Source organism: Lepus europaeus, chromosome 14 (genome assembly GCF_033115175.1).
Source record: "Lepus europaeus isolate LE1 chromosome 14, mLepTim1.pri, whole genome shotgun sequence".
Classification (NCBI taxonomy): domain Eukaryota; kingdom Metazoa; phylum Chordata; class Mammalia; order Lagomorpha; family Leporidae; genus Lepus; species Lepus europaeus.
In genome coordinates this window covers 90,374,994-90,391,020 of record NC_084840.1, presented here as the reverse complement: position 1 = coordinate 90,391,020, position 16,027 = coordinate 90,374,994, and the positions used below count along the sequence as shown (strand labels likewise).

The 16,027-nt window shown below is 63.2% G+C and overlaps 1 pseudogene; it reads right to left on the bottom strand.

Moving 5' to 3' along the window:
• Nucleotides 1-246: 246 nt before the first annotated feature.
• On the bottom strand, nt 247-15,396 carry LOC133773509 (ADAMTS-like protein 2; annotated as a pseudogene).
• Between the last annotated feature and the right edge of the window lie 631 nt (nt 15,397-16,027).

Here is a 16,027-nt window from a genome sequence, read left to right as displayed (position 1 = left end):
AGGCCCTACCCAGAGACGGCCTGGACCCTGGGCACGTCTCACCTTCACCGCTGGGCTCTGGGTCCTGGGGCCCCTTGGGTGGGGGCTCAGCCCCAAACAGGATCCTTACGATTTGGAGCTCCCTAGCCTGGGAGAGCAGAGGGGGTGGCCCGGTGCTGCACCCCGCCCCCCCGCTCAGGCGCCCGTGGGGGTGTCTGGGACGGGGCCCTGGGCGGGCACTTGGGTCTCTATGGCTGCAGTGGTAGCCTAAGGGCAGGACAGCCTGCAGGAGTGGCAGCACGCCTTGCTGTAGTACCAGTGGCTGCACAGGTTCACCTTGATGGCCAGGGCACAGTTGGTGCCTGGCTGGTCCTGGCAGCTGTCATCTGGGGAAAGGGCACAGGGTGGAGGTCGGGGGTCAGCAAGAGGCCAGGGGTGAGAACCCTGCTGACCACCCCAGCACCTTGCATCCTGCCACGGGGCAGCTCTGGCACAGAGCACCTCGGGCAGGGCCATGCGCCCATCACAGGGATCCCAGCGGGTGTCAGGTTCCAGTTCTCTGCCGTCTCCCCATGGACACCAGCAGGAGGGGTGGAAGGGGCAAGGCCGGGGGCCAGGACTTGTGGTAGCAGTGCCTTCTGGGAGCCCACAGGTGCACAGCCCCCCGCACCGTGCCCAGAGTAGAATCCACCACCCACACCTGGAGCATATTCCAGGTGCCCAAGCCAGGACCCCTGAGGCCCAAGTCAGGCCCCCATCCTGGTCCCTCGGCCCCACACTCCCTGCCCGCCTGTGGCTGCCCCTCTTCTCTCTCAGCCTCCAGCCCCAGTGGGCCTTCCCCTCCCCCTCCCTGGGCTCTGCCTTCCAACAGGGCGCCTGCTCACCCTCCATGCCCCAGCTCCCGCACCTCCTCCTCAAGTCCCCGCCCGGCCCACAGCCTGCCCCTGCTCACCTGGGGGCTCTGTGGGGCAGAGCTGCAGGTCACAGGCCTGCCTACCCACTGGCTTCACCGGCAGGTCACAGCCACACATGACGTCGGTGCCCTCGTACCACTTCACGTCTCGCATCCTCATGCCCACCCCGCAGGTCTTGGTGCACTCATGGGGCAGCGACAGGACAAAGGCAACCCTCAGCTTCCTGCACAGGCCCCGCCCACCTGGCCAGGCTCGGGCTCACCACTGAGCAGGGATGGGGACGGCACTGGCAGGCCGCCCAGAGCTGCCTCAGTTTCCCCAGCTGCACCATGAGGGGTAGCCACCTCAGGACCTCCGTGATCCCAGCTGTGCTGGGTCTGCGAGGCACCTTTTGAAGCCATCACCCCAGCCCCAGCTCCTCACCGGGTGCTCTCCCTACAAAACCCCACGAGCCGCTCATACCCCAGGGACACTGCTCTTGCAAACAATTGGGGAGAACGGACTAGGGTCACTCCTGCCAAGGGGGCCTGGAGCAGTGGTCATGCCTCCCCTCCCAGCCGGCCTGGCCATTCCAAGAGGTGGCTTTGGCCTCTCCAGCCAGTCCCCCAGGTAGGCCTGCCTGCTCCTCCTCCAGGCCCCAGCTCCCCTGGGGTTCTCCACAAGCCCCAGCCCAGCCCCCAGCCTCCCTTCTGCCATGGAATGAGGAAGTGCATGTGTGTCCCAGTCCCAGATGAGCAGGTGCAGTGTGGGAGGGGTGAGGAGGGTCCGGGACAGGACCCTGGCCTGGGGGTTGCTGCACCCATCGGATCCCTGTAACACAGACTCAGCAGCTCGGGCACTGAAACGGGAAGGTTTGGCACTTGCCTGTCACAGCTACAACCAAGGGTAGGGGCACCCCAGTTGGGGGGCTCTGCACCATCCCGTGAAGGTTCCTGGGCACCCACTCCCCTGTGACACGTCACTTTATCCCCCGTGCTCCTGGCCTGGGCCGGCGGCTCACAGAGGCCGCTCTGGGCCTCCCCGCCGGCCCCTCCTGAGAACTCCAGCATGGACAGCCGGGGAGGGCCGGGTAGAGTCCAGAGGGGACTGGCACAGGCAGGGGCCGCCCTCCCTCCCTCTGCCCCTCCCCCGGTGGCCAGTTCGCGAGGCCCCTCCTCACCCTCTACTCTGCTCTTTCACTAGGGGACAGGCAGATGTGGGAGGGGCCTCAGGGTTCCTCTCTGAGGAGTGGGGAGACCCCTCCCTTTCGGGCACTGCTGGGCCCGGGGTGAGGGCTCAGCTCCCATCTGCAGAGAGGTGAGACCCCAGTCCTGTCTCACCTGACATCCTCAGTCTGGGTGGCCTGGGGGCCAGGACTGCAGTGGGGGGGGGGTCACCACCCTCTCTGGGGCCCACAGGGTTCTGGCCCAGGCTCTGCTATTATGTGGTCTCCAAATCCCACAACCCTGCCTTGGCCGTGGCTCACCTGGGATGAGGGCTTCCCCCATGGGCTCTGTCAGCACCCCAGGCTGCCACTGATAGCTTCAAGGTCAGTGCTAGGGGCCGGCGTTATGGCGTAGCAAGTTAAGCCTCCGCCTGCAGCACTGGCATCCCACATGGGACCAGTTCAAGTCCCAGCTACTCTACTTCAAATACAACTCCCTGCTGATGTGCTTGGGAAACCAACAGAAGACAGACCAACTGCTTGGGCCCCTGCACCCATGTGGGAGACCCAGAAGAAGCTCTGGGCTCCTGCCTTCAGCTTGGCACAGGCCCTGCCATTGTGGCCATTTGGGGAGTAAACCAGAAGATGGAAGGCCTCCCTCTCTCTCTGTCTCTCTTCCCTCCTCCTCTCTCTGTAACTCTGCTTTTCAAATAAAAAAAAAAAAATCAACCAGGTCAAGCCAGGCTGGACGTGAGCAGGCCCATAGGCCCAATGTGAGAGCTGCAGAGACAACAGGGCACTATCAGGCTTTTGGAAGGCATGGCTCTCGTGCAACCTGACGTGGCACAGGTGAGCAACTTCCTGGGGACAGAGGCTGGGGTGGGGACGAGCGGCAGGGCAGGAGCCCCGGGGCCGGCCGCTCACCTCCAACCAGGGGCTGGAGTACCTCTTGAAGCAAGGCCTCTCAAAACAGGTGCTCTCCTCCGGCGGCTTCTTGGTCAGCCCACACCTGGGCCCGCTGTGTGTCTGCAGCTTCCCATTGGCCAGCTCCATGCACAGGACCAGTCGCTTCTTCACACCTCGCCACAGGTGGTGTTGCACTGAGGCCGGGGACAGGCTGGATCAGAGGCCAGGGGCTGAGAGGGCTGGGACAGCTGCCCCTGCCCGGGGTGGGGGGAACCCTGTGACAACAGCTGGTCAGTAGATACGGGGGGGGGACGCCGGGACCGATGGCGCATCGGCTGAGAACTCTTTATTCCACAACCGTTTGTCCCCAAATGAGTTTGATCAAAAGCAGCGGAACCCAAAACCATCTGTTTGAAACAAATTGGTTAATGACCATTTGGCTGGGGGTGCTGTGGCCAGAATCGATTTAGCAGACAACACTTTGTCCCGAGATGATTTGGTTAATAGTGATCTGCTTGAAGGCACATTGGAAGCAATTGGTCTGGCGTGGGGTACAGGGTGACAATCATGGACAGCAGGCTGCCTGGCCCGCAGGCCAGAAGCAGTCGCAGCCGGACAGCACCTGCCCAGTGCCCCGTCATTCGGGCGCCTGGGTGCCTGGTGTGGGGACGCTGCCAGTTCTGCATGTACCACGGAGCCTGTGCCACTTGGAGCTGAGAGGTCACAAGGGGTTCCCCCGCCTGTTTGGCTCTGTGTGTGTCAAATCCATCTCAGCGAGCTCTGCCTTCAAAGTTGCAGCCAGCTCCTGGCCAACCTGCTGTTCTCTGATGCCCTCTGGCCAGGCGCCCCCATCTCCAGGACACTCACCAGCCCCAGTCCTGGGCCAGCCAGTGGGCCAGCCAGTTCTTGTCCCCGCAGGGGTGGATGGCCAGAGACTTGGTCTTCACCTGGCACTGGGACCCAGGGACTACGCGGCCATCGCTGGTCTTGCAGCACACGTGCCTGATGGTGTGGCCCTGCCCTCAGCTCCCTCTGCACTCCAAAAGGGAGACGGCAGGGGCCTGGTGGGGGGGAGGGGTGCCCCACAAGCTCCTAGCCCCCTGGGAGGGGAAAGCACCCCAGGCAGTGTGGGAAGCGGTTGCCATAGTAACCACTTTTTAAATAACATTTTCTGTTCTAATTACAGAAATAATGCCTGCTTGATGACAAACACACAGGGAGAAACACACACCTACAGATAGGGGCTGAGCACAGGGGACCCGGCTGGCATCTGAGCAGATGAGAGGGGCAGAGACAGAGACAGGGAGAGGCGGATGGAGACAGGGCAGACGGGCAGAGACAGATGGAGAGAGACAGGGAGAGATGGGGAGAGATGGACAGAGATGGTGAGAGACGGGCGGAGACAGACAGGGAGATGGACGGAGTCGCGGAGAGACACACCGAGACATGGGGAGAGGCAGATAGAGACGGGGGGAGGTGGACGGGCAGAGATGGACAGGGAGAGACAGACTGAGACATGGGGAGAGGAGGACAGAGATGGAGGGAGAGACGGGCAGAGATGGACAGGGAGAGACAGGGAGAGATGGGGAGAGATGGACAGAGATGGGGAGAGACAGACTGAGACATGGGGAGAGGCTTAAGGAGACCAGGGGGGGCGGGCAGGCAGAGACCGACAGGGAGAGACAGACTGAGACATGGGGAGAAGCGGTTGGAGATGGAGGAGGGGACGGGCAGAGACAGACGGAGACATGGGGAGAGATAGATGGAGCTGGGGGGAGGCGGACAGACAGGAGAGATGGGGGAGATGAGCAGAGACAGGGAGAGACAGACTGAGATGTGGGGGAGACGGATGGAAACAGGGGGAGACGGGCAGAGACAGAGAGAGACGGATCAAGACAGGGAGAGACAGATGGAGATGGGCGGAGACAGCCAGGTCGGATGGGGGCTTTGATTCCTCAGAACTACAGGGAGACCTGGCACTCAGGGGCTCCTCCCTCACACCCTTGCTCCAGAAACTGGAGAAGCCGGGGGCAGCAGAGGCCAGCCCCGTGCCAGCCACGCTCACCAGCCCCCAGTCAGACGCGGTCCACTGGCAGTCACAGGGGGATCTGTGCAACTCTTCTCACCCACCGGCCTGGTGTTGGGGTCACACAGCCTCTCAGAGCAACGGATGTGCCTGGTCACCACACTGCGCTCCCTGTACTTGGCCATGCACTGTGATGGGCGGGCAGGGGGCTGGGTATGAAGCTGAGCTCCATGGCTGGCTCCAGTCCTTGCCCCTCCACCCATGGCCCTGCCAAGCCCCAGCCAGCCCACGGCCAGCTCCACCCCGCAGAGGCCCACCAGCTCACATTGGACCCCTGGGACATCTACTGCCCAACCCTGCCCAGCAACACAAAGATCCAAACTCCACCCAGCCAGGCCTCACCTTCTCACTCAGGACCCACCCCCCAGGTTCTACCCAGCCCCGCCCCTCAATCAGGCCCCATCCGGCCCCACCCACCCCGGCCCCCCACTCCCACCCCCGTCCCACCCCCACCCCCACCCCCACCCCGGCTCCAACTGGCCCCATCCCTACCTGGCCCCACACAGCCCCACCCTCACCCAGGCCCCACCCACACCCAGGTTCCACACAGCCCCACCCCCTCACTCAGGTCCCACCTGGTCCCACCCCAAGCCCAAGCTGGCCCCATCCACACCTGGCCCACCCTCTCACCCAGGCCCCACCCACACCCAGGTTCCACACGGCCCCGCCCCCTCACTCAGGCCCCACCCACACCCAGGTTCCACACGGCCCCACCCCCTCACTCAGGCCCCCACTGACTGGCCCCTGCCCCCACCCAGGCTCCTCCTGGTCACGCCCAGTCCCACTGGATCCCTGCCACAGCTGCCGCCAATTCACCTCCAATCACTGGGACATCTCCCAATGCGCACGCAGGCTGGGTTGCGGCAAACCCTGCGCTCCTCCAGCCACACGGCTTCGGCCGCCTCCCACAGGTCAGGTCGCTGTTCACAGAGCTGTCGAAGCCGGGAAAACGGCATCTTCCAGCAGCCCAGGATGGGGAACTGGTAGCTCCAGATGCTACTCTCCCACCTGCTTCGGGGGTGGGGTGGCCTTCAATGACCCCACACCTTGTGGCTGGAGCCCTGACAACCCTGCACTCCAGAGACATGTGGCCCCAGGTCCCAGGGGTTGGGCCTGACAGGGAGGCCTGGGGCCGAATTGGAGGTCGTCGCCATGACAACTGGGGATGGAGGGGTTCCCCAGCCTGTGGCCCCCACGGCCTGCGATGCCTCCTCCTGCTCTCACCTTTGCACCTTGGGGCCCTGCTGACCCATCCCCCACCCACCACCCCCTCTCAGGACCATGCCCCAGTGTCCTGGAGCCCTGAGCCCCCTTGTGTGCTGCTGTGCTACCCTGGACCCTGGGCTGTGCCTTGTTCTCCACGAACCCTGGCGCAGAGAAATGAAAGCCACATGTCTGCAGCCGCGTCCAGCAGGGTCCAGGGGCCCCTCATCTTCCCTACCCCTCCCAGAAAGCAGTAAGACACCCCCCCCGGCTGCCAGGAGCTGGGTGAGTGCTCCCCATCTCAGAGGCTCCCCAGCGGCTCTGGGGCCCCTGCACCAATTCCTGGGCTGGTCCACACCAGGGCACGATGCACCCGGGGCTCCGTCTCTGACTGTGTCTGCCGAGGCAGGACAGGAGGCCCAGGGCTGGAACACTGACCAGCCTCTGCCCACGTGAGTCGGCCAGCAGCCTGCATCCCGGGGATATGACAATCTTTCAAAAAGTTCATGGAAAATGTGCAGAATGAAAACCTAAGCATGGCTTCCACCATGTTTTTCACCCGAAGAAACTTTTTTTTTTTTTGACAGGCAGAGTTAGACAGTGAGAGAGAGAGAGACAGAGAGAAAGGTCTTCCTTCCATTGGTTCACCCCCCAAATGGTCGCTACGGCTGGCGTGCTGCGCAGATCTGAAGCCAGGAGACAGGTGCTTCCTCCTGATCTCCCATGCAGGTGCAAGGCCCAAGCACTTGGGCCATCCTCCATTGCCTTCCCGGGCCACAGCAGAGAGGTGGACTGGAAGAGGAGCAACTGGGACAGAACCAGTGCCCCAACCAGGACTAGAACCTGGAGTGCTGGCGCCACAGGCAGAAGATTAGCCAAGTGAGCCGCGGCGCCAGCCCCAAAGAAACTTTTAATCTCATTTTCCCATGAGCTTCCGGAAGGGCCTCGGAATCCCTGTGGGTTTATAAAACCCAGCTGCACCCAGCAGAGGTCATTGGGACAGGTGTGGTGTCGGGAAGGGTGGGGTGCATCTATCAAGACCCCCATGCCCTCCTCCAGAGCCCCCACCGTCCATCCCTGGGGCCAGGTCTGACTGCTGTCCTGAGTGGAGACCCAGGCATCCTGACCACCCCATGGCTGCCTGGGCAAGTACCTGGGCTGGCACTCCCTCCCAGGCGGGGGTACCTGAGCAGGCACTCCCTCCTGGTGCAGAACTCGTGCACAGGCTCCAGCCGGGTCAGGGTGTCGCAGTAGCTGTCATCCACCTTGAAGCTGTCCTAGCGGACACACATGGCGTACGTCGACATGACCCCTAGGTCCAGGGCAAGGGAGGGTCCTGTGAGCCCCATGGTTAACCAGAGGGCCTTGGGTGAGTGAAGGGACGGCTCAGAGCCCGGCTTCCCAGTTTGGGGACCGGGATGTCCCTGGGCTCAAGGCACCACTGGAGGACCTCAGGGAGAGCCACTGGGTACCTCTGAGCCCTCTCCCCACCCACGACCCTGCATCTGGCCTCTCCTCTGCACCCCTCCCCAGCCCGTGCAACTGGGACCCAACCCATCTGTCACCAACCCTGAGATGACCCAAAGAGAAAAACATCACCAAGTGTCTCTCGGTCTCACCCATTTGCAACTGCCCATTTCGGGGCAGCAGGGGTACATCTGACCATTCCAGGCCTGACCGGCCTCCTAGGAGGCCACAGGGATGCTCAGAGCCCCGGATCTCCAAGGGCCTCCCTCCCCCTCAGCTGTCATCTCTTCCCCAGGAGAGCCCCAGGACGTGAAAGTTGGGGTCTTGCCAGTTCCCTCCATCACTGCTGTGCCCCTGGGAGCAGAAGAATCTCTGTGATCACCCCTAGGAGCCCAACTGAGACCAGACATGGTCACAGCTGCTGCCCTCATAGCGTCTTTAAAGAAACGAAAACACGGGGTTCCCAAGGGAGCACACTTGCCACCCAAGCCCCACCCCCACCCCCACTCCACGGACCCAGCAGCCCGGCGCACACATGGGTGCCAGGCACAGGGCTGCCATGCACAGTCCACATACTCCACCCCTGCCCAGCCTGGCTGTACACCCTGCCTGAGGGGAGTCCGGAGTCCCTGTGGCCCTAAGCAGTGACTGTGAGGCCCCAGGGTGTGCAGGGACTCCAGCACAGATGGTGAGGCCTGGCCCAGCAGTGGGGATGGGGACAGTTGCTATCCCAACCAAAGGTCTTGACCCTAGCCTAGGCTGCTCGCCAGGCGAGCACCCACCTCGGAGGCCACGGGAGCCTGCTGCCTGGGGCTCACTCGCTCCTGGACAGCGTCTTTGCAAGCATGGCCCCACCTCTCACCAGAGCCACTCGTCCTGGCTACACTTTGGGCCATGTGTGTCACACCCCACCTGCCCCTCACCCCCGTTCCAGCCACTCCAAAAGCTTGCTGGGTCCTCCTGGGGCCGTCAGCAGCCAGGGCTCTCTATCAGGCCCCTGGTCCCCAAGGCCACATCGCCCTGGACACATCTCTCCAGCCAGCTGCGTGTCTGGTCTGGGAGGCGTGGGCAGAGGGTGGTGCCAGGCACGTGCTCGCTAAACACCTACAAAGCCTGCTTCCCTCTGGCATGGTGGGAGGTGCATGGTAGCCTCAGCATTATCATGCCATCAGCTCTGCTTGGGGCACCTGTCCCGGGATGAGAGCCCCTTCCTCAGCCTGAGAGGCAGGGCCACCCACCCCGCCCCCATCTCGAGGGTCCATCTCGTGCAGGGGAACAGCCACATGCAGACTGCCGGCAGTCAGAGACTGCAGGGGCGTCCACGGGCCTGGCCAGCTGGCATCTACGGGGGCAGCTGGGAGTCGGCTAATCTCACACAAAACTCTGAATGCAGAGCTGACCCTTGGGGTCTCCCTGCAGCATGTGGCCTCTGTGTCCTGGCTCTGGGTCTCACATCTGAGTTTGAGGACAGGCAGGGCAGGGCTCGGGGCAGCAGCAGGTGCAGCCGCTGTCCCTGGTGGCCATGACCAGCATCTCTCTGGTGTTGTCTGGCCTCATGGCCAGCAAGATGTGGGTCCAATCCCCGCCCAGTGCTTCCTGCTCACACACGGAGGGGGGGTCTCTGTCCCCCCAAAAGTCCTCGCCTGCAGCTGAGCTCCTGGAACTTGACCATGAGTCTCAGGGTCGACTTCTCTCTCCCTGCATTTGCTCGACCTATGAGTTCTCGCTCCTCACCAGGACACTTGCCCCAGCAAGAGCTGATGGGCACGGCCACAGCTGGGGGAGCCTTTGGGGTGGCCGGGACCCAACCATGGCCTGGTGGGCAGTGACACAAAGATGTCATTGTCTGCCGCCCAAGCCCCACCCCCCTACACACAGTTTGGGGCTACCAGCCAGTGGGTGTGCACCCAGCCCCATGAGGGGCCCCTCGTGGAGGTGGGCCCCAAGTGGGCTGCCTGGCTACAACCCAGGACCAGTACCTGTGGTGCAGGTGGTGCTGCAAGGTTCCTGTGACGAGAGCTTCCACTGGTACATGTTGGCCGGACTCACGCCTTGCTTACATGCGTTGGCCCTGGCCCTGAAAGGAAGTCGAGGAGAGAGGGAGTGAGAAGCCCCCTGCCCACCACTCCTGGGAGGGGCCATTCCTCCTAACTACATGCTTGTCTTCAGCCGTGGGCGTAACCCCACCAGCGAGCGCCAGAGCTCCCCAGCACAGCTAGGGGGCAGAGAGATGCAGCCTGGGAGCTGTTGAGGCTCCCTACAGGGGTGCTGAAGAATGTGGGGTTCACACCGTGACTGCACCCCACATGCAGGCATCTCACTCCCACCTTCTCCCGTCAGTCCTGGATTTCTTCCCACCAAGAAAGCAGCACTTGTGAGCCAAGAATGTTCCAGCATGCCTTGCTCCTGCCTCCCTCCAGCTGGGTGCTGGGTAGTTGGGGACACTGGCCACTCAGGCTCCAGCTACCAACATTAAAGAGCTCTCAGCTCCAGGCAGGGGTGTGGCAGCCAGCTTCCGCAGGGTCGCAGGGACCCTGGGCTGGAACTCTTGGCCAGGGCACAAGGCGCTGCAGCCAGCTACCGTCAGGGCACACGGCTGCTTTGAGCTAGCCATGTGCCGGGCCTGATCTCAAGCTCCAAGTGTGGGCTCACTCTGGATTCAGCATGAGGAGAAGGGACACTGTGGCGGGGCGCAGACAGCCCCTGGGGTCCTGCGGCCTGCAGCAGGTCACTTGGGCCTGGTCTGGCGCTGGCCCCTTCACAGGGCCATTCGCTGGTCCCTTCCTAGGGCCGCTCTGATGTGCGTTCTTGCACTTGTGGGAGGAATGGTAGCATCAACCGCTCCCATGCTCCAGGGACCCAGGAGACAATCTCCGACAGGAGCACCAGAGGCAAACCCACCCAGTCCAGGAGGGAGGGGACAGGGGAGGGAGAGGCAAGGCTGGGATGTGGTTATCATCTTTCCCCAAGCCGTGCCCTCACCTCGGGCTTCCAACCAGGAGTCTGTCAGCCTCGGAGGGAAGCCCCAGCCTCCTCTTTAAAAATGAGAAGAGATGTGGATGGCAGATAAAGCCACTGCCTGTGGTGCCAGGAACCCACATGGGCAGCGGTTTGTGTCCCGGCTGCTCCACATCCAGTCCAGCTCCCTGCTCATGTGCCTGGGAAGGCAGTGGAAGATGTCCCAAGTGCTTGGAGCCCTGCACCCACGTGGGAGGCCTGGATGGAGCTCCTGGTTCTTGGGTTCAGCCTGGCCCAGCCCCAGCCGTTGCGGCCATTTCAGGAGAGAACCAGCAGATGGAAGATCCATCTCTCTTCTCTCTCTCTCTCTCTCTCTCTCTCTGTGTGTGTGTTTCAAATAAATCTTCAAAAAAGAGAGCGGGGAGGACTTCTAACATGGGAGGGGACCGAGACCCGTGGACCTCAGAGCAAGAGAGGACCCGAAGCTGAATCCCTGACACTGGGTTCAGAAAACACCCCTGCTTCCAACAGCTTTATGTCCCCCTGCACCACACCACCCTTGAAACAAAGAGCCAGCCCCTCCCTGGCCCTCCATCCACTGTCATTATCTAATAACAGCTCCCAGCCAGCAGGCAGGAGGGCACCCAGCCCTCCTGAGGCCCTGGGGAGTCCCTGGAGGGGCTGCCCGCACGTCTCCTGTGACCGCAGGTGCAGCTCCCCCCCCCCCCCACCAGGATTTGCACAACCTGAGAAGTAAAACACCCAGGACATGGGCTACCCCCTCTGGCCCCCACCTCCATCTGGAGGGAGGATATTTCACCAGGCCAGGGGTCTCCAAATGGCCTGTCACTCACGGGGCCCCCTGCCCAGGAGATGCAGACTCTTCCGGCCTGCCTGGGGTGGCTCCCAGGTGACCAGGCAGAAAGGGCTGCTTTCCTGGCTGCCGGCCCCCGCTCTGAGGGGGCCCGCCCTTCCCCAAGTCAGTCTGGGGACAGACCCCGCCCTGCCATGTGTCTGTCTGGGGACAGGCCGCTCCTGCCCCATGTCTGTCTGAGAACAGGCCCCGCCCTTGACTGCTGGAGCTGCTCTCAGATGGACATAGCCTCTCCTTTCTGGAACACCTTTGATGCGTCCTGCTCCCAGCTTCCTGTGTGCGGCCAGCTCACTAAGGTACAGCTTTTTGGGCCCCGAGGTCTCCCCATGGCCTCCTGGGCCCTATCTCCCTGGGCCATCTTTGGGTGGATGGCAGGGACAGTGCATCACCAAGCCTGGCCTTTCTGAGCACTGACCAGCATTTGATGGACAGACTAGACTCTGAGATGGGCAGCGGAGCCAAGGCTTGGAGATGGGGGCCTGAGGATCTCAGTGCTTGCACTGCACGAGACCCCGGGCCCGGCAGTCACCTTGCACCTGAGCCTGCAGGGGCCCTGTCCAGCACTTCCTGATGGACAGAGGAGCAGCTGAGCCCAGAGGCTGGTAGACTTGGCTCCAGGGCTCGCCATGTGTCCTGCTGTCCCGCCATACCACACAGACAACAGCAATGCCTGTGCCTGATGCTGAATTGAAGAGCTGGGCTCTGTGCCACCAGGACAGATGTGGCCGAGAAGGGCTGCTGTCCACCATCTGCCCACCCCCCAGCCCCTGGGGATCCGGCCCTGGCTCTGTGCTGTGCACACAGACTGCTCTGGGGGCAAAGAGGACCCAGGCTGGGGGCTGAGAACGGGACTCAAGGCCTTAGGTCCTGGCCGGAGCACACAGCCAAGCAGGGTCTGTGTCAGACCCTCCTGTTCTTCCCCTCAAAGCCCCTTGCGCTCAGAGCCAAAGCAAAGCCTGTTACTCCCTGCCAGCCTGAGGGCTTGGGGGTGCCAGGCACAGGGGATGTGCCCACTGGGCAGCCTGTGGAGGGCCCAGCTGAGTCCTCCTGGCAAGGAAGGGTCCCTCTTGAGCCCCTCACAGTGCCGCGGGGTGGGGGGTCCTCCCAGCTCTAGCCCAAGGCCCCACAAGGGCTGGGCCTCGTAAAGAGGCCGGGGGGAGGTGCAGCACCCCCAGGGTCCCTGGCTCTGCTTCTCTGGACCCTAGCCAATGGCCCAAACCCCTGGCCTTCCAACCCAGTCCTGGAGACCCCTGACTGAGCATCGCCCAAGGTCAAGGAACTGCGGGGGCTGTCCCTGCCTTTGGGGCCCACCCCCGCCAGTGGTGGCTGAGCCTGGCTCCATCTGCTGAGAACACTCTTGCTGCCCACGGCTTTGTCACCAGGGAGCACCCTGTAGTGTGACAGGCAGGTCTGGGGCCACCCTGCTGCACACTGCAACTGGTCCAAGGTCATACCCTCTGACCCAGTCACACTGCTCAGGCAACCCCAGCTGTGACTGCCCAGGTGACCCCAGCTGTGACTGCCCAGGCATGTCCAGCTGTGACTGCCCAGGTGGCCCCAGCTGTGACTGCCCAGGCGTGTCCAGCTGTGACTGCCCGGGTATGCCCAGCCATGCTGCCCAGTTGCCACTAGCCATGGGGCCTCCAGGGGACCCTCACTGCGCCCTTCCCAGCTGCACTTCCTGCCTTGCTCCCGACCCTCACTCCGGGGTCCGGCCCCCACTTGAGGACTGCTGGATCCTCCCTCGCTATCTCAGGCCTGTTGTGCAGCTGGAGGCCAAGCTGCCCCCATTCCAAAGTGAGTCCCTAGGGAACCCCCCCCCCCCCAGGGCCAGGGCAGCTGTGACAGGTGCAGGGTCACCTGCAGCTAGACGCCGACGCCCTGGCTCATGAGAAGAGTTCAGAACCATGTCAGTCCCCCTGCCTGCCCCTCCACCCTGTGTAAGCTCCACTCCCTGGCATTCGGTGGGAACCTGGGCCTGGGACTGACACTGAGGAGGACACGCCAAGGGCCAGGCCCCTGCCCTCTCCCCAGAGCCCCAGTACATGGGAAAGCGTGGCTGTCCCCCACTTCCCTCCACTGCCCCAGGCCCTGGACAGGACAGGGGTGGGGCCTCCTACATGGCCTGTGTTTTGTTCCTGGCCAAAGTGGGGAGACTTGTGCTGGTGTCGGGGAAGGGGGCTTCCAAGGAGGTGTTGGTGACCCTGTCACTGCTGAGCTCCAGGTAGGACCCATTGAGCAGCTCAGCACCGGCTCCCTCATACTCCTCATAGCGCAGGTCCAGGCTGTCGGCCAGGGAACTCCTGGGGCCGCCCGGGGTGAAGATACTGTTCACTGTCTCATTGAGACCGAACTCCTTCTAGTTGGAGCCGGCACCCAGCAGCTGTCCGGAGATGGCGTTGGCCAACAGGAACTCCTGGGACATGAAATGGTGTCCATGTCTTGGCCCCCCTTGTCCCCCGCGAGCACCATCCCTGTGGCATTGTGGTCTATGGAGGGAGACAGGGGACTCGACATTAAGGGCCCCCTGACCCAGGCCAGGAGGTGCTGGGCTTGGACACTCTCAGAAAGAAGTTTCTGCTCAGTTAAATAATCTGGGTTGGCCGTGGCCTGGACAGTGTCCTGCCGGAGCTAGAAGGGGGTCCCCCAAGTCATGGGCATGGGGACCTCAGCATGTGACCCCCCCGGGCCTGGGAATTAGGGTCCTTGGGGATGTCATTGGCTAGGGATCGTCACTGTGACCTTGTCACAAAGACACAGGGACAGACGGAGCAAAAGCGGCTATGTGAGCACAGAGGCAGGCCCTGCACATTTGGGCCCCCGCAGCTCGGGCGCCCCATCCCCTCCGAACACAGGCAGGCACTCCCTTTCTCTAAGCTTCAGTCTCCCCATCTGTCAAATGGGGATAGCCAGAGACAGCGGCCCTCCTATCCAGGGGGTCCCCATCTGTGGGTGCAGCCAAGCATGCATGAGAAAGCTGTGTGTGCACCAAGCCCCTCGCTCCAGCCGGCCCAAGGCCCGACCCCTCTGACCAACCACCCCTGGGAGGAGCTGAAGCCCTGCTCCCCCAACCCCCTCCGAGTTACCTTGTAAGCCCTTGGCCCTGGGAGGGCCCTCGCAGGCTCCGCTGCCGCCGCCACTGGCCCGCTCGCACACCTCATTGGTATCCTGGCCCCAGCCCAGGCCCAGCTCCATCTTGGCCCTGGGGGCCCGAACAGCCGGTTGTCCAGGCCCAGCCGCTCCGAGGAGGCCGGGCTGTAGAGGGAGCCGTTGTGCCTCACAAAGCCCAGCAGGCCGGCCCTGCCCAGCTCCCAGTGCTCTGCGCTCTGGGAGGCGGGCTCTGGGAGGCGGGCTCCGGGAAGCCATAGTGGAGCAGCTGCAGCCACATGTACTCGAAGGTGATGGAGGGGCTCTTGCCATTCTGGTTCCACACCTGGGGAGAGAGAAGCAGTGCTGGGCCCTTCCCCACTCATCTCCCTTCCCACCAGGGCTCCCGGCTCCCACCTGAGCCTCCCCTAAGGATGGCACGTGCCCCCATGCCAGGGGCAGCCTGGACCCCAGGCTAGGATGCAGGGGCACAGAGCAAAAGGGGTAGCGGGAGTGGCTCACCCTGGACACAGAGGTGAGGGGCGCCCCACGTGCTTTCCTGAGTAATAAAGACAAAAGCACCAGCAGCTGCATGGGGCCATCACTGCCCCCAGCCTCCCTGCAGGGCCCCCTAGGCCAGGCTGGTGGGCTGTGCAGACCCAGGCCTGCCTCACTCTGGGACAACCCCCAAGGGCTGGGCCAGCTCCGAGCTCCCGTGAGAGAGGCCTCTGCAGAGCCCCCGACGGTAGCCTGGCTGTCTCCTTCCCAGCACCGCCATGGTGGAGGTCAGGGTGCTCCTAGGAAGCAGCCCGCACACTGGGACTCCCTGAGGGGTCGAGCACAGAGACCCCTGGAAGGCAGGGGTGCCAACATGGAAAGGCCTGCAGTGCAAACTGGGGCGGGGAAGCCAGAAAGAAACAGGCCATGGGGCAGATCTCGGGGACCAAGCGGCGGTGAAGCCAAGGAGGAAGAGGAGGAAGAGAGTGGCACAATGGCCCAGGAGTGCAGTGGAGGATGGCCCAAGTCCTTGGGCCCTGCACCCGCAAGGGAGACCAGGAGAAACACCTGGCTCCTGGCTACGTATCAGCACGGTGCGCCGGCCACAGCATGCCAGCCGCAGCGTGCCGGCCGCAGCGGCCGTTGGGGGGTGAACCAATGATAAAAGAAGACCATTCTGTCTGTCTCTCTCACTGTCCACTCTGCCTGTCAAAAACAGCACCTGGGGTCACAGAGGGTGACACAGCTCCGCTTCGCCCAGAGGAAGTCAGGGTGGCCCCTGCCATGGCAGCCCAGGCCCCACATGGTCGCTCTCCCAGAGCAGGTCAGCGTGACCTCACGGGGCCACTGTGGCTGTGGCCTGTCCATGGGGAAGGAGGGCCAGACACGGGTGGGATGGACAGAGCCTTGAT